The sequence below is a fragment of the Alexandromys fortis genome, unplaced genomic scaffold (genome assembly GCF_014885135.2).
Source record: "Alexandromys fortis isolate MF-2015 unplaced genomic scaffold, M_Fortis_MF-2015_v1.1 scaffold_143, whole genome shotgun sequence".
Taxonomy (NCBI): Eukaryota; Metazoa; Chordata; class Mammalia; order Rodentia; family Cricetidae; genus Alexandromys; species Alexandromys fortis.
Window position 1 is genome coordinate 1264208 of NW_026068044.1, and position 15742 is coordinate 1279949.

At 42.9% G+C, this 15742-nt stretch overlaps 1 protein-coding gene across 5 annotated transcripts in view; it reads right to left on the reverse strand.

Moving 5' to 3' along the window:
* The window catches only part of Dlgap1 (DLG associated protein 1), a 672355-nt gene extending 668056 nt beyond the window's left edge, over positions 1 to 4299 (reverse strand). For all 5 annotated transcript variants that reach the window (XM_050166170.1, XM_050166171.1, XM_050166169.1 and 2 more), the window contains exon 1: positions 3701 to 4299. The gene's annotated coding sequence lies outside the window, so the exon portion shown is untranslated. The remainder of the gene's footprint in view (positions 1 to 3700) is intronic.
* Between the last annotated feature and the right edge of the window lie 11443 nt (positions 4300 to 15742).

Consider the following 15742-nt stretch of genomic DNA (forward strand, 5'->3'; position numbering starts at 1 on the left):
TGATTTTAAAAAAGATTTTATGTTTTTAATTGTGGCTATGTGTGTGTGTATGTGCACTTGGGTGCAGAGACCAGAAGAGTCCAGAAGAGGGCACTAAAGTTCATGGATTTGGAATTAGAGACAGTGGAGAGCGGGCCCCATATGGGTGGGTGCTGGGAACTAACTACAGTCCTCTGCAAGAGTTGTGGGTGCCCTTGCATTAATATTTTCAAGTACACAACAGACAACATGTACTAGGCATGAATTAGAATGATGGGAGGTCCGTATTGAGTTTTTCAAGACCCTAACTAGCCTTCTTGCTTTCAGGTAAATTTCTAAGGGAAAACCAAAATATCAATGCAGAGAGAGAAGCAGTAAAAGAATTCACAACAAACGTCGGTTTCTAAAGAAAAGGAATCTTTGTTGTGACCCAGCTGCCCTCACTCCCCATGATGGACAGCGGAACTTCCTTGTGTTCTTTCTGGCCGGTGGTTTTCCTCAGACGCAGTAGAGGTATAAAAGGCTTTAGCTCGGGACAAAACAAAGGTAGGTTGCTGTCCTTCCACCTGAAAAGAAGCCTCCACGTCTCAATCCCGGCACCCCCCCCCCCACCCCCCCCCCCCCCGCCAGTTTTGGCTATCCAGGCTGCGCTGGCTGCAGCACAAAGATTCTCTTTGTAGTTATGCCTTTAAAAGCTCCCCCCCCCAAAAAAAACCCCCCCCCCCCCCCCCCCCCCCCCCCCCCCCCCCCCCCCCGCCAGTCTCAGCATCCAGGCCGCCCTGCAGTGCGGCAGATCTTCACAAACTCCTCCGATTGGAAGCCTCGTAAATAGAAACTAATTCTTGGTTAAAACAATTGGTGAGAATGGTACTAAAGGAACACAATATGAGTTTGGGTTGACTACACCAATTTCATTATAGAAATGTCCAATGGGTAAGCATTTCACTTATTTCTGCTCAACTAGAAAGTGTTATGGTGAATGAAAAGAGTGAACTCTGTTTCCACAAGAGTTTCCTGAAGAAGGAAAAAAAAAAAAGGAAAGAAAGAAATGATGGCGCTTGCCTCTACTGAACTGAAGCCAGAGTGATGGTCTGCTGTCTCTGCGCCATTAATCAAACAAGCTCCCATCTCAGGGCTGTTAATTTTATATGAGAGACATCAGTCTTGATGGCTGTTTGGAACAAAGGTACGCACTTGACAAGTCTAAGCGCATACAGTTCCTGTCCCTAAGTCTGGATTCAGTAAGAAATTTAAAACATCAGGATTTGGAAAGCAGAAGATGTAGGTTTGTGGTATTTCTCTGTGCAATGTTTTGAGGTCCTCTTTCTACTCGCTTTGCTCGTGTGACTCCTCGTGTTTTCAGTCCCGTGGAATAAAATGAATCTGGAGGGAGAAATGAGAGGTGCTGAACCATCACAGTCCCCACAGGGAAAGCTCATGTGTGTGCCATTCCCCTCAGCACAGGGACTGGAATACGATTTGAAAAGCTTTGTTGAAAAAGTGCATCTTTTTAAAATGTCTGTTAACTAGCTTTTTTTTTTTTTTTGAAAATTCCTACAAACATACAATGTTTCTTGGTCATATCCATTTCCCACCCCCACCCTACGTTGTCTATATTTTATTTAACAGCAAAACTTAGGATAACAGAAAGAGAGAGATGCAGATGTAGTTTTTAAACTTAGCCTACATCTGCAAGTGTTTTCTCATGCGAAGTTACATTTTCTCTTAAGCAAGTCACTTAGTTTAAAAAAAAATTCACAGAATTTTAGACCTAGAACTTGGAATGAATATTTCAAAGCAATGGTGTCAGCAACTTTAAGATGAACCATCAAATACAAATCAAATGAAGAAGCAAGCTACGGACACCAGATTTCTATCAACTTCATTTCATCCCGAAGTTTGGATTTTCTGGGCCCAATGGGTAGCCTTTAAATCCTAGCACTTAAATTCTGAACATGTTATGCTTTTGTTTAATGTATTAGATTTCCTGTTAAGCAACATAAAAACAACTTTCCTCTGGGCTTGTACAAACCAGAAGAGTTGCACCATTCCTTCCCTGCCCGCGATCTCCATCTAACTTGGAACAAACAGTATTGTTATCTACACAAAATGATTAGAACCGATCGCGAGTTGCTCCCCGAAACTGAAATTGTGGTGTAAATTACTGTTTTAAAGAACTGTTCGTTACGGTACCTCCTTTCTGATTTAAAACAAACAGAAACAGACAAACAACAACAACAAAAAAAAAAAAACTGAGGGGGTAGGGTGAGCAAGACCTTTGCGTTTGGCCCTAAATGTTTTTCCTGAGTTCTAAATTCTAAGCCCTCCCCTCATCCCCGTTAGAATGACTGTCTTCTAAGAAGTCATTCGTGAAGACCACAAAAGATAAAGATCTGTCTGTAATGTGTGACTTTTATTATCCATCTTGAGATTCTGTTGTAACTTCACTTGCTAGGCCAGGAGGGTGATCGATCCCCAGCCTCGCAGAGCTCAGAACCAGTTTCTCCCCATGTCTCTCCTGGAGAGGAGTGAGACATCTCCCCTGGGTCCATAAAAGACATAACCTCTTATCCCCCACAGAGAGCAGGTCCTCCTAGCTTTGCCACCTGCAACCCCTTCCCGTCCATATGTCCTCCCGTTCTCAGACAGAAAAAAAAAAAAATCCGCAGCGTTCCAGGCCAGGCAAGGGGTGAGGAGACATCCAGGGCCAGCACGGCGCCCGCCTGGCACTGGAACTCAGCGTCTCTGGAGCGGGCACTCAGGCTGCAGTCGCCCCTTCCCATGACCTCGGAGACAACATGAAGACAGGAACTGCTCGCCTTCCCCGGGTCCTGAATGCTAGGTCTTCATCGCCACGCGCGGAACCATTAAGGTCCCTCCCGCAGCTGCAGCCACCCCTCCATGAAAGTACAATTTGTTATCTGGCCCAGCCTGGAGCAAGAAGAGGTGCTAGCTCCTCTCCCGATTCCGACTCCAGCGCCACTCATTCGGTCCCTTGAATACAGGCTCTAACCGCCTGCGGTGCGATTCGCGGGCAGTTGGCCTCAGAGACACTCCAGTGACACCCCTACCCCGGGACCCTATCCTCTGTGTGCGTTTCTCCGTGACGCTGTCTTTGTGTCTCTCTGTCTTTTTTTTTTTCCCTATTCCACACACGGGGAAGGGGTCGCTCTTCACAGCCAATGCCAAAAATGTCACACACAAAAAGAGTGCAACAACTTGCTTTGCAAACGACTCAGGAGCTCATGGTGAAGTCTCCTGCAGTGAGCAGCAGCAGCAGCAGCAGCCTTCGCCTGCAAGGTGCTGAACCCCGGGTGTGAATTTGGATGGAGACCTTAGAAACAGAGGACCCGGGTTCTTATCCCCTCCCCTCCCCTCCCCCTCCGGGGACCCAGTCTCAGTTAAAAAGCTATTCCTTCTCGAACACCCCAGGGAGCTTCGAGGATCCTATGCCCGGAGAAGGGGGACACTGGCCGCGGGGATCCCTAGGTCACCACTAGGACCAGACGTGCCCCCCTGGGCAGAAGTCAGAGAATTCAGAGTGCCGGCCAATGGCCAGCAGAGGCAGCCCGCAGTCCCTAAGGATGCGCGGGCAACCGCGACCTCGCAGCGGGAGGTGAGCCGGAGCCAGGAGCCACCCAGCGCCACCGCCACTGCCGCCGCCGCCGCCACCGCCGCCGCGCCGCGCACGCCCCAGCCCCGCTGTGCAGCCCGGCGTTACCTTGCCGCTGCCCGCAGTTCCAGTCCGGAACTCGCTGGTGGCGTCTGTCCGTCTGTCCGTCCGACCGTCCTACGAACCTCGGAGCTCGGGCCGGAACGGTGGTCCCGCGGCCGGGGACGCCCCTCAGCGAGGTGACGGGAAGGCGCCCAGCCAGGCGCTGCCGCTCCGGCCGCTCCCCGCCGGAGGAAGGTGTCTGCGAGGCCGCGTCCTCTCGATTGCGGCGGCGCCCAGGGCGCAAGGCTCGCCTCTGGCGCGGAGACTGAGCGCCGGGACGCAGCAGCGGGCAGGGGCGGCGAGGCTGGGCCGGTCACCCGCCCCTGGGTGCCTGTTAATACGGCGGGGAGGAGGAGGAGTCCCGCGCTTCCTCCGCCCAACCACGGGAGCCGGCGGGCGGGCGGGCGACGGCCGCGGCCCGGAGCCAGTCGCTCCCCACCCGCCCCGGCTACTACGGAGTGGCCGCTGGCCTTGGCCCTGGCCCAGGCACGTGCGCCCCGGGCCGCGGGGAGGCGCAGGCGGCTCCCGGAGGGTGCGCGCTCGCTCTCTCGCTCTCTCTCTCTCTCTCGCTCTCTCGCCCTCTCGCTCGCTCAGCCTCCCGTGGCAAGTGCGTCCGCGCCTTCCTCAGAGCGGACTCGAGCTGCTCAGCCCGGAGCCCAGAGGCGGCCACCCGCTAGTGGGCGTGACCTATCCCTACCCTTGCGCAGCGTCTCGCGGGGTGGGGGTAGGAGGGGGGGAAGTAAACTTCCGCTCCCCTCTGCCCGGCGCTGGCTCCTTTTCTCGGCTTTCTATTCTAAGTACAGAAAGCAGAGCGTCGGTCCAGCCCGGAGACCCTGTCTATGGGCAAAGGGTTATTGGGAAGCTCTCCTCTCCATCCTCGGAGCCCACCCTAGGATCTCTTGAAGAAGTAACCACTTAAGAAGAGACGCATTAAGTAGAAAGGCTCGGACTCACACATCACAGAGGACTTCAGACCTGACACGAACGCTCAAAACTGTTCTTCCTTGGCGACTCGGTTTCTTGTCTTTTACATCAAGAGCTCTTGGGCAGGTTATATGGATTAGATAGATGATAACGTTTTTCATTCGTCCTGTTTTAATTAGGAAAGAAAAGACAATCTATTCCTTCTGTCCTCTGACATCAGCAAAACCTCTCTCCTCTACCCTTTCCTGGATATTGAACAGCTCTGAAGGTAGGGTGGGGCCCACCAACATCACAGAAAAACCAGAATAATAGTGTAAACAGGTTAACTGAGAAGAAATAAAAGACCAAGTGAATCACTTAAAAACGCACCGAGTTGCTACTCTACTCGGTACTACACTAGGCATTAAGTATGACACTCAGGATCAACACTATCATGCTAAAATGGTTAATTGTGGTTAATCATCATCTTCCTGTTTACTTCCGCCCGCGAAAAGAAATGTCACATTCACAGAGAAAGCCCTTTTGTTCTTCAGCTCCCGGGGAGAACATTCTGATGAAAAGTATATAATCTTCTTTATGTAATTGTACCCAGAAAGTTATAACATAAGATTTAGCATCTGTTTTGTGTGCTATCTAATTATAAATATTAATAGAATATTCTTTTTAAAGAAAACACTTCTAAAAATGCATAGAAGTGAAAAGCAGTTTCCATAAAAATATGACTCAGATAAATAATCTCCATAATTTCACTAAGTGATTTTCCATTAAAGAGAGAAAAAATAACTAAGCTACTAAATAGAGGTAAACTCTGAGCATTCTAACAGAGCCGCAGCAGACTCAAGAATGTCGATGTGAGGATGCTCACCTTTCAGATCTGGCTCCTTGAAGAGGCCCTATGGAAATTCTCTTAATAAGTTGGAAAGGGCAGCAACAGGGCTTGCATGGCCTTCTAAATATGTTAAATCCATGCGTATTTTTTAAATTGATGCCAAGTATTTCAGAAAATATTCATACTTGTTAAGCTCTAACATAAATTAGATAACTTTAGTAAAGAAAAATTTTTGCTTGAAATCAAAATTCTTTCTTTTTATTGAAAATAGTTTTTTTTCCCAACAGCATCTTCTATATAGCTCAGTGGTAGAGAGAGTTTGCAGAAATCAAGCTTCTTATAGGAGAATAATAATATCTGTACAATCCTGCTTTTGTGAGGCTTTTCTGACTGTGAAAGAAGCCAAATATGACGAATGTAAGTAAAAGTTATTCCTCAGGAAGATAGTGCAAACTTCCAGAATTAAAGAATGTGCTGCAAACAGTATTGTTAGCAAGCAGGGTTGGGACAATGCTCACAGGGGAGGGGTCAGGAAAGCTGGAGATAGTTTAGGGTTTTTTTATTATTATTATTATTACAAAGTCAAAAAGAGAGATAACCCAATGCTCTCCTACTGCTGAACTGAGACTTTAGCATCATTGGCTTGGACATCTGAACAGCCAGGGTCATACAGGTACTAACTGCCTGGGTGTAGCATAAGGGAAGGAAACACAGATGAGGGCTCACTGTCCACAGTCTAAGGCAGGTCCATGGACTTGCCAGTCTTTGAGACACACATGGGATTAAAAATAGATAATTCATCAAAAAAAAAAACATCAGAGTTCCAAAGAAGGAGAATTAGATATTGAGGTTGTTTTTATAAAGGGTAAGTGTCTAGTTCATTGACTGGCTTCTGAATTTACATTATATTATGTTATATATGCATATAATATATAATTAACATTATATATATTCTTAGTTACTTTAAAGAAACATTTTATAAGGAAACGTGATAGTATTTGTTGTTGTTGTTTATATGCTTGTGTTTATTTGACTTTTAAAAGATTAATATCTACCATAGGAATAAATTATATGTGCAGAATCTAAGCAGTAGACAACTCAGAGCTAGTCCGCTGTACCCCTTCTGCGATCGCAGTGTGTTGATTGGATAATACATGAAAAGACGTCCAGTCCTACTCCTGGGCACCAGTCAGCGTTGCCTTCTGTGGGAGAGGGAACTTTGCCGATAAGACTCAACTAGAAACCTTGAGGCAGAAAGATTATCACCCTGTGCTCCTTTGACTCTTTGTAATGACAAGGTCCTCACCAGAGGTGGGGGTAAGGAGGGCCGAAATCAGAAGGAAAGGTGGGACTCTGCTCTCTGTCTACTCAGAAGGTGAAGAAAGACCGCTGTGAGAAATGCAGATTCTGCCCAATAAAAAGCCGCAAGGGGGCAGCTTTCCTTAGCCACCTCCAGAGGAAGAACAGGATGTTCTCGATGTTAGCCCGTTTAACCTGATGTCGGATTTCTGCCCTCCAGACTCATAAGACGATAACTTGACACGTCTTCTAGCCAACAAGCTCGCAATCATCACTAGCAATAGATGGAGACAAGTCATAAAGACCTTTCGCCTAGTGCCACGTTCATGTTCCTGACGATACACCATTGTTAGCGGGTTGCGTGAGAATGCTTTCACATATACGACACTCCTGGAGATGCTTATTCAATGTTGGCTAAGTCCACAGACATGATGGTAAGAACAGAACATTTGAGACTCTGGGCAGACTGGATTCCTGTCACAGAATTTCTCGCTTTCTGGCCAAAGCAATATGGCGGCCTTCTGCCTTGTCCATGACGCCTTGTAGCAGGTGAAAGTAGAAGTAAATAACCATGCAGCAAAGAAGAACCCAAAGGTCTACTTGAAAAATAAACATGAAAGATGTTCACTTTTTTTGTTGTTGTTTTGTTGTTTTGTTGTTGTTGTTTCTCGAGACAGGGTTTCTCTGTAGCTTTGGAGCCTGTCCTGGAACTAGCTCTTGTAGACCAGGCTGGCCTCGAACTCACAGAGATCCGCCTGCCTCTGCCTCCCGAGTGCTGGGATTAAAGGCGTGAGCCACCACCGCCCGGCCACATTTACTTTAATTGGACATTCTCATATGTTTTCCTAGTTTTAAATAACATTAAAATGATGATTTCTAGATAAATATCTCCAGTCCTCACATCTCCACTAGGTTTAAGATTTGTGAGTCCCCAACATGCTAGAAAGAAATGTACCTGAAATTTTCAGACACCTCAGACGTAATAGACCAAAGTTAACCCATCATCTGCGCCTCTCCTCCATTCAGATTTATTTCTCTTCCTGGCAATGGGTAGCACAGAGGTAAAGCCTACATCTATGAGGTCTTTGGTTCATGACAGTAGTAAAAATAAAAAGGCTTCTTGTATTCAGCCATGGCAATATCATCCACCAAATAGCCATGGGTAGCAACAAAAACCTGTAGACTAGTTAGAAGGCTGCTTTAGTCCGCAACTACTGCTGGCCTCTTCCATCATCTAAACAGGTCTCAAATTCAACCTCTATCTCCATTTCTAGTATAGACCTATTGGGATCCCATAATCTCCCTTCTAGGCTACTATAATATCTATTTTCAATCTCAATTACTATAAATCTCTTTTCTTTAATCTAGATTTGCCTTTTCTTCAAAAAATGATATTAATTTTAAAATATATTAAGACTGCAACTTTGACCATGAAAGTGTACTACTTTAAGGACTTTTAATATCTATATAAAGTATAAATCTTCAGCATGATGCACAAAGTTTCCATATACTTGCTTCTTCCCCTTTATTTGGTCTTTGCATTCGTGTTTTGTGTATTTTCTTTCATATAGAACTGCTTTCTGTAGTACTATTTATGTGATGCGCTCTGTCACACATGTGAAACTGTCTCAAACTTTCCCATTGGAATGTTCTGTCTTTTCTTTGTTGAGTAATATTCATTGCAAGAGTGGCTTCAACTAAGCCACTTTCCCAAATTATTGGGTAGCATCAAATTTCGCCAATGCTGACCATGCCCCCCCCTCTCTCTCTCCAGATATAGATAGATAGACACATATATACATATATATGTATATATACATATATATAGTTCAAAGTACCTGAATTATGCTTTTGAGATTCTGTCCCTACTTAGATCACCAAAAATTAGCCCAACACTTGCCTTTCCACAGGTAGTCAATACATATTTTCAATCTCATTGACTGTAATGGCTATGAGAATATTTTATGATGTCAGCAAATGTCTTAATTGTATTTCATAGAAGTTTATGTGATACAGTATTCACCTGCAGGCAAATTAAAAACCTATGCCCGTAACATGTTTAAGAAATGAGAATCCAATCTTTAGGTTTGAGTGTATAAAGGAGAGTAAGGGACTAAATCGGGAAAAAGAACAAGGTCAGTGGGGAAGAAGGAGAAGGAACTGTAGAAGGGGATATTTATTAAGACACAGATGCTATGAATTGGGAAAGGGGGAAAACAGGAAACTCAACTGGTGAGGGGAGTTAGGAGGGTAATATAGATGAAGAGGGAAGAAGGAGAGATAAATCACACTAAGGATATTTGAAAGGCCCATGAGAAACATTATTTTAATTATTTTTAAGTCTGCTAAAAACACATATACGTTTATATTTTACATATAATATATTTTCATATACACATATGTGTTAAATAGAGTTACCTCACATGCAGTGATAGTGTTCACACACCCCTTCCTCGGCTCCAGGAACCATAGGCTATGTGTGTGGGGGGGGGGGAACAAACCTGTGTCACGCAAGAGACACCTCCCTTAGAGTTGTTGATCAAGGGAATCACCACACTCCCAAAACACGGTAGGCTGTTGCCATTCCCCTTAGCTGCTTCACAGAATTTGAAGGTAAAACTACTGCTTAAGATATCACACACTTAGGTCTTGGAACTGGAGGGAATCAAGCTGACACTTACTTGGAAAACTCCTCCCTGAGGGGCAGTTCTCATATTATCAGACGCTGCTATGCTACTATACAGGTTGCCTGAAGGAGAAACAGTATTGATGAGTCTACCCAGCTCTAAAGCTTTAAAGCCATAAAAATGACTGTCAATACAACAACAGTGGAACGGATATCTTAGGGCTAACCAATAGCTGTCTAATTGGAATTAAGTCCCCAATAGGGGGTAACTCATTCCTATTACTACATATACAGTGAAGAATCATGATTGGAGAGGTCATAGACCCCAAAGGACAATGCATGACTGACATTTTCCTAAATTAATATAGCCTCTAACTGTATTCTAAATATTTATCCTGACATTCATGCATAGGCACACTTCTGTCTGTAACAGACAGAGGTAACCACAGAGATGCAAAACAAGGCAAAAAGTGATCTTGGTATGCCAATCATAACTGCAACATTCACAACACAGCCCTTAAGGAGGGAAGAAAGATGGTAAGAACCAAAGGACAAGAATGACTGCAGCTTGTTTGCCATAGCCAGAACCTGCAAACAACCTAAATGCCCCTTGACCGAAGAATGGATAAGGAAAATGTGGTACATTTACACAATGGAGTACTACACAGCAGAAAAAAAATAATGACATCTTGAAATTTGTGGGCAAATGGATGGATCTAGAAAACATCATATTGAGTGAGGTAACTCAGACCCAGAAAGACAAATACAATATGGACTCACTCATAATTGGCTTTTAGACATAAAGCAAAGAAAACCAGCCTATAAATCATAATCCCAGAGAACCTAGACAACAATGAGGACCCTAGAAGAGACATACATGGATGTAATGGACATGGGAAGTAGAAAAAGACAAGATCTCCTGAGTAAATTGAGAGCATGGGGACCATGGGAGAGGGTTGAAGGGAAGAGGATAGGGAGGGGAGCCGAGAAAAATATATAGTTCAATAAAAGCAATTAAAAAAAAAAACTGGGCCAGCGCTCTACCCACTGGGCTACATCCCCAGCCCGACAAGACCATGTCCAATATCCCAGGATTCTGAGGGAAAAGTACCCAAACTTTTTCTCAAGTAAAATCAGTAAAGAAGAAAAAAGTCATGGTGTTTTGTTTTTAATATTAAAATAGAGATGCTATTCTTATTTGTTAAAAAAAAAAAAAAAAAGATTGAATGCTGCAAGATACAGGACAGGGGTACTGCACTCATAAACCCCCAACGACCTGGTGGCCTGGACAAGGCCCTACCTGTGGGTAGTCCAGAGTGGATGTGAAAAACTTCAGTATGTTCCTCCAGCAGATAAAATGCTATAGCTAGTGATGGCTGCTGAGGGAGGGAGAACCAGTTTTCCCTGTGAACAAACATACATGTGATACCTAACTGGACTCAGTAGGTTCTGCAAAGTAATAGTTATCAATGGTCAGGAGTCGGAGAGGAATGGACAACACAGGGAGCTGGGGGGGAGGTGGAAATGATGTGAACAATGATGTACTCATGTATAAAACTGTAAAGGTAATTAAAATAAAAGTTTAAAAAAACAAACAAGAAACTTTTTTTTTTTTTTAACAATAAAAAACAAAAACAGCGAAAAGCAGACCCGAAGCTTGAGGAGAACCAGACGCAGCTACTCTGTCCAGACTTTTCGTTTTAATAGACAGGTCCAGAGAAATATAATTATCTTTTTAGTCTCAAGCGCTTCTCAGTGAGTCTTTTGACTTTATGTTTTATTTAGTGTTTTATGAAGATGGCAAGATTATTTATAGAATTGCCAATGCCGTAATACAATGGACAAACTGCTGCCCAGCATTTGATCTCGCCAGCCGTTCTCATCTGCGGGCACCTCTACCGCTTCGTTCTGAGAGAAGTGGTTTGGTTTCTCAGGGAAAGAGAACTTTCAGAGGTTTAGCATCACACAAACAGCAGAGCTCTCTCCGCACAGAGCTAGCAGTGGCTCGCCCAGTGGGAAGGCAGATTCAGTGTACAGCTCATACCACACCTCAGACACCACGGATGCTCACTTGGCAGAGGAAGTTCATTTCATGACTAGAGGTAACTACGTAAGAATCCTAAAGCCAGAAATAAGAAGTCGGCTGAGACTTTTTCTTCAGCTTTGCCACCACATCCAATTAGTCACCAAATTTCATTAGCTTTCTGAAACAAGACGCTTTTTTTGTTCACTCTGGTGCCTTAAGTTTTGGGTGAATTTCTCTTCTCTTCAAGATGACACTGAAACTCTTAGCTACGACTTGCAAAGTCAGTTACAATCATCGTTAGATTACCAAAATAATTCACTTGAGTGGAAACACGGCACATTTGGGACTGGATTAAAAACTTAATTAGTCATTTTAATACACTGGAAACAACAATTTCAGATAAGAAAAAGATCAAGATATCCTTGAAAAGTCACTTTAAAAAAAATAGAATGTTTACCACAGAAGATTACAGCAAAAGAGTGAAAATAAGAGAAAAAAATAGACATCCTTATTAGCAAAGTTAAGCTAACAATATTGTACACAATAGAAGACGGAGCTTATTCCATATTTTTATATCAAGGAACTGTAATATTCAACCAATTTTACTTTAAGCTTTTTAATTTAGGAAGACATTTAATCCACTGAAGAGATCTTATAATTTTGCAGTATTCTAATTTCTCCAGAGACAGAAACTCACTCAACATACACTAAGTAAAAATTGGGCAAAACAAATAATAGCATCAGGATTTGACCTTTGATTTTTTTCCACACAATACACCCTGACAGCTGCAGGAGTAATTGTATTATTCTTAATATTAATCTGCTTTCATATTGTATTTAATTTGGTGTCTTGTCTTTTTCAACCTCAGTTCATATTTAAGCCTGTCATGTTAGGTGGATTTTTTTCATAACCTTTCAGAAGGGAAATATTTTACACGTGTCCCTCCATGGAGATAATCCAAATTAAGAAGAATTCATACACGCAAATGACCTGAAATCAGCATAGGTCAACAGCAAGACTAGCAATGAGCAATGCACACTCACCTGTTGCTTGATGCTGTTTACACGGTTGTACAAAGGAGGCTTAAGGAAAACATCTTTTACCAAGGAAAGTGGGTGTAGCTCAAGGGAAACAAATGACTTTCTAGTGTATGCATAAAAAGATGGATCAGAAAACCTGGAGGATTCTGTGAATAATACACACTCTCCTAAGAGTTGATTCTTTAGATCTAAATCTGTCAGAAGATAGATCCTGAATTCTCAGAAGCATCGCATCCAGACGTGTACTTAAATATTAATATCAATGCTAGCATACTTTTAAGACTTTTTTTTTTAAAAAAAAAAGTAGGGATATGCTCAGGTCTGGTACATTAGAAAGACTGACATAGATTCCTTGGAGATTATTTGGGATTCTGTCCCTATTCATTCTTTTATTCTTAGACTAACAACAGCCTGTTTTTATTTATTCTATTTCATACCAGGGGACTTGCATGAAAAAGTGCAAGGTATGTGTTCAGTCCCTAAGAATTCTCCATTCTAAAGGAAAAATTAAAGATTAAGTTTGACAAGGTTAGAAGATGGCTCAGTGTAAACTATCTATCCACCATCCTCTTGCAAGCATGAAGACCCAAGTTGGGATTTTCACCAACCATGTAAACAGCAGAAGGGTAGCGGCATTTGTAATCTCAGCTCTTGAGGGATTGTGGGGATGGGGGAGGGACAGATGGATTCCTGAAGCTCACCCGATGGAAAGTCTAGCACAAGGAGTGAAATGGATGACCTCCAGGCTCAGCAAGAGACACTGTCTCAAGAAACAAGGAGGACTACAAGCAATGGAGGCATTCAACCCTGACCTCTGCGTTAGTAACATAAGCACACACATACCCACTGTTGTAATAAATCTGCGAGCCTACCCTGTCACCTGGGTGGGTACCCTGTCCCTTTAAGAGACAAACTGGTAGGAGTGCAAGCTGGTATAGCCCCTTTGGATATTAGCATGGAGATTTCTCAGAAGATTAGTAAACAGCCTTCCTCAAGACCCAGCAATGCCACTTTCAGGTATATACCCAAAGGATGTTCAATCTTACCCCAAGGCCATGTCCTCATCTATGTTCATAGCAGCATTGTTTGCCATAGCCAGGACCTGGAAACAACCTTAAATTCTCCTCGACTGAAGAATGGATAAGGAAAATGTGGGACATTTACACAATGGAATACTACACACAGAAAAAAAATAATGACATCTTAAAATTTTCAGGCAAATGGATGGATCTAGAAAACATCATATTGAGTGAGGTAACCCATACCCAGAAAGACAAATATCATATGTACTTACTCATAATTGACTTTTAGACATAAAGCAAAGAAAACCAGGCTATAAATCATAATCCCAGAGAACCTAGACAACAATGAGGACTCTAAGAGAGACATACATGGGTCTAATCTACATAGGAAGTAGAAAAAGACAAGATCTCCTAAGTAAATTGGGAGCATGGGAGAGGGTTGAAGGGGAGGGGAGAGGATGGGAGGGGAGCAGAAAAAAATGTATAGCTCAATAAAATCAACAAGAAAAAAGAGACAAGCCCACCCACTTTCAATCTCCCCCTTCCCACAGTGCCATGGGGCAATGGTCTTGTACCCTGTATTGATTTGTCATTTGTATTGGTTTAATAAAATGCTGATTGGCCAGTAGCAAGGCAGGAAGTATAGGCTGGGCAACCAGAACAGGAGAATTCTGGGAAGAGGTAAGGCTCAGTCTGCAATCTTCAGCCAGACTTAGAGGATGAAAGATGAGAATGCCTCACTAATAAAAGGTACCAAGCCACATGGCTAACACAAACAAGAATTATAGGCTAATGCATAATGGAAGAGTTAGTTAATAAGAAATCCTGAGCTAATTGGCCAACCAGTTTATAATTAATGTAAGCCTCTATGTGTTTTCTTCAGGACTGAATGACTGTGTGACTGGGCAGAACAGAAACTTCTGTCAATACTTCAGAGGCAAGTGGGTCTCCTGCCTTCTCCCCACTTCTTCTCTCTTCCTTCCATAACCCCTTACTTTTATAACTTTCTCAATTTCCACTAAATAAACTCTATACCCAAGTTCTTTCCACATGGCCTAGCTGTCTGTCTCCCACATACCACAAATCCTTGTGGGACCAGCCCCAGGTCATGCCATCATGAATGATAACGCCCACACCCACAGGAATATATATGTGTGTGTGTGTGTGTGTGTGTGTGTGTGTGTGTGTGTGTGTGTGTGTGTGTATAATGAAATGTGAAGAAAAAGCACATTAGTAAAATGCATCTTGCAATGCTTGTTGGTAAGTTAGTAATCACAACATTGTTCCTGCTGCAGATGTCCACACTGAGGGTGATTATTACACCTGAGACTCATTTGTGCTCTCATTAGGTCTTCCTCACAAAGGGAATATAGCAGGCGTGTGCTAGCTCTCCAATCAAATGACTTTCAACTACACCCTGGGTATGCGAGCAGTTTTCTTTCCCAACCTACATGTACTTTTAAGCAAGCGTAGCTGTGTTCTATGGTTATAGAGTGAGTATTTGAGGTTTATTAGTTCAACAGTAAAATGAATTACAAAATAGTGAAGGAAAGAAAGTATTTTTGGACTGCCTCCTACATAACTAAACTTGCATGGACCGTATTTTATTTATTCTATTGGGAAATTGATGCTTGAGTTAAAATAGTTCCCTGAAACTTACTATCTGGAAGTGGCAGAGCTGAACTTTGCCCATAACTATTGGTGTCAAAGGTTGCAGTTCACACCTCTCTTGGAATTTGTGGGCAACTTTTAACACCATGTTAATCTGTGTATGGTAAACTCTAAAATGTGTTGTTGACTGGAAATTTAACAATTTTCATTTAATTAACCTTCTGACAAATGGAGAAAATTGTCTCTGTGAAAAGATTCTGTAACTTGACTCCTATTTCTTAACTCACTGAATTTAATGATCTCCATTTCATCTATGTTCTTACAAATGACCTGATTTAATTACTTATTATGGCTAAAGAATAGAAGATTTATGGTTTCCTCCTCAAAGGAAACATTAAGTGTTTGAGAGGACTGATACATTTACTCTTATTTAAATATTATATAATATGCACATGTATTGAAACAGCAGATGGTACCCCATAAATATATTTAATTATTTTGCTTCTGTGCTTCAGTTTTTTAAAAGAGGCCATAAATTTGAAAGAGAACAAGGGGGAGTAAAAGTGAGGGTTTAGAGGGAAGAGAAGAACGGGGGGAATGATGTAATTACATTGTGATCTCAAAAAAAACAAAAAAGGGGGGACTCTAAATTTAAAATACTAAAAAGATT